We start from the raw sequence: 2707 nt of genomic DNA on the forward strand, positions 1-2707 counted from the left end.
AGATGCGTGAAGACTCCTTGCTCCATGCTTTCAAGATGCAAGGAGGGGTGGAAGAAGGTGTTAGCTATGCCATAAATAAAGCAAAAGAGCTACAGATGCTCCTGTGTCAGAGGCCTAGGTTCCCCGTAAGGATCAAGATGTTTTTTCTTTGTCCAGTCTGAATTTATTACATTTCAAACCTGGGGGGTTCTATCTGTTCTTTTGTTTTCGTCTTAGGAGGAGGGATGGAGACAGCCAGCCATATCCTCCATCTGGCGATAGTTCTGGGATAGGATCTTTGCAGCCACGTCCATTTCTTTTGGCGCGTGTGGTGAAATTGCCGTTTCCCTATTCTTTTCTGCTTGCCGCTTTCTAGTCTGAGGAATGTTTTTTTCTTTGCCCCGTAACATCACGGCTGCATGGTCACTTTTTGGTGAAGGACTTTCTCAAGTCATTGTGCATCTATGAGATAAATTAGATTAGGAAATGCCCTCTTCCTTGTTTGCTGGGAAAGGAAGGGGGCTCTTTTGTCACCTAGGGCAAGAGAAGACAGAACCTGCCCTTTTCCACCCTCCAGTGCTCAGACCGGCCTGTGCTGCCCCTTTCACCTGGCAACGAGGGACAGCTCACCTCCTCTGTTTTATGTCTTCCTCAGTGCTGACAGTTGGCTCAGTGGAGTTAGTGGGTGCCGTGGTTTAACACAAAAACAGTTTGCACAGCAAATTGCAAAAACCAACACTAACTTCTAACACATACAGCAAAGGAAGGAGCATGGTGCCGATCAGATAAACTAAGATCGAGAACAGTTGAATCCATACCGCGACCCGCAACTCTTAACAGATATAAATTCCTTAATAAGCTCTGGTTTCTCTGTCGTTATCTCAAACCCTTCGTGCCCCTTGTTGGGCACCTAAAAGGACTGTCGTGGTTTAACCCTGCTGGCAACTAAGCGCCACGCAGCCGCTCGCTCACTCCCCCCCTCCCTCAGTGGGAGGGGGGGAGAATCGGGGAAACAAGTAAGAGCCATGGGCTGGGAGAGGGACAGTTTAATAAGAGAAAAGAACAGCAATAATAATAATGAGAATGGTAAGAGAATATACAGAAAATACAAAACAAGCGATGCACAATGCACTTGCTCACCACCCGCTGACCGATGCCCAGCCCGTCCCGAGCAGCGATCACTCTCCCCCTGGGCGAACTCCCCGCCCCAAGCATGACGTTAGGTGGTCTGGAATAGCCCTTTGGCCAGGTGGGGTCAGCTGTCCTGCTGTGCTCCCTCCCAGCTTCTTGTACACCTGGCCGAGCAGGGGAAGCTGAAAAAGTCCTTGACTAGTCTAGGCATTACTTAGCAACACCTAAAACATCAGTGAGTTATCAACATTCTTCTAGTACTAAATCGAAAACCCAGCGCTATGCCAGCTACTAGGCAGAAAATTAACTCTGTCCCTGACGAAACCAGGACAGAGGGAATGGTTGGAGAAGTGGAAGAAAAGCTGCTTGGTGTTTCCCCTGCAAGTAAAATACATTCAGAGAAAGGATCGACCTTTGTCAGTGACAGGAGGCAGAGCAAACCAGTCCAGTGAACAGCTGCTGTGGTGGTGTGTTGACAGGAATGTCTCGACAGGCACGACTGAAGAGATTTTAAGTACCGGGGAAACAATACGAGACATTGATAACTCTGTCTGTGTTCAAGCTCAGAGACTTTCGCTCGCCCTTACCTGGGTGGTGGGGTGTTGCCAGAAGGGGTAGACTGACTGCAACCTGCAGCGCCTGACAAAGTTGTTCCAGCCGATACTGCAATCACAAACCAAAAGAGAAGAAACTGTAACCTGTGTCACCAAGGCTTGCTGGCAGCAGGCAAAGCGACATAAGGATCAAAACGAGGGAGGGGGGATGGACAAGGATGTCAGGAGGAGCCCCGCTCTGTGTGTGCCCACGCCGAGGCATGGCAGAAGGAGGTGCTGTAAGTGCAAGCAGGTATGCCCCATGGCAAAGGTCTTCAGGTAGCAATGAAGGACTTGACGACCCTGTGCCTAATCAGCCAGAGGCTTGCCCAAGAAAACTAAGGAAAGAGCAGTGGAAGGACTGAGCAAACTAAGGACTGAGCTGTAAGAATTGCTTCCAGGACTGTTCCTGTGCCCCGGGGGACGTTGTGTGTGCAGGAGCCTGCTCACTTGCTTCCAGGCCGGTTCCTGTGCCCCGGGGGACGTTGTGTGTGCAGGAGCCTGCTCACTTAGGGGCTGCCTGCAGTCCCCCGTGTTAGGATTCTCTCCTAGAGAATTATGCCATCCCCTCTCATCTTCTGCATTGCCACATCCCTTCAGTGCTGCTCTGCCAAATTCCAGACAGACGGGCTGCAGCATGGTGCTGCTCTGCCACAACCGGCTGCCTAAGTGTTACCACGCAGCGCTAAAACATCACGCTGGAAGAAAACCTAGGAGTCACAGATCTTTCCAATATGGGTGTAGAGGTTGTCCTCCCGGCAAGCACACGGGAAGGTCTTCAGAGTCTTTGCAAGCCAAGGGATGGGTTGCTGTAAAGGGGCAGAACTGGTATCATGGCAAGGAGGGACAGCAACAGCTCTGTGAAAACGACTGAGGCTGCTCTTGGGTGCAAGAGAAGCAATACAGCCCATGCCTGGGGTTCAGTTCTGATCCCTGTTGCTATTCCGTAGCATGGCTGGTGTGAGAAGGTACGGTGACGTTGGGTTTGGGCAGGGAAACGCGTG

At 50.9% G+C, this 2707-nt stretch overlaps 1 long non-coding RNA gene across 1 annotated transcript in view; it reads right to left on the reverse strand.

The window, feature by feature from the left end:
• LOC118452233 overlaps nucleotides 1–1774 on the reverse strand; it is a 3681-nt gene extending 1907 nt beyond the window's left edge. Inside the window, exon 1 of the long non-coding RNA XR_004841923.1 lies at nucleotides 1698–1774. This is a non-coding gene — a long non-coding RNA (uncharacterized LOC118452233). The remainder of the gene's footprint in view (nucleotides 1–1697) is intronic.
• Nucleotides 1775–2707: the final 933 nt, after the last annotated feature.

This window comes from Egretta garzetta, unplaced genomic scaffold, assembly GCF_000687185.1.
Source record: "Egretta garzetta isolate BGI_Z169 unplaced genomic scaffold, ASM68718v1 scaffold105, whole genome shotgun sequence".
Classification (NCBI taxonomy): domain Eukaryota; kingdom Metazoa; phylum Chordata; class Aves; order Pelecaniformes; family Ardeidae; genus Egretta; species Egretta garzetta.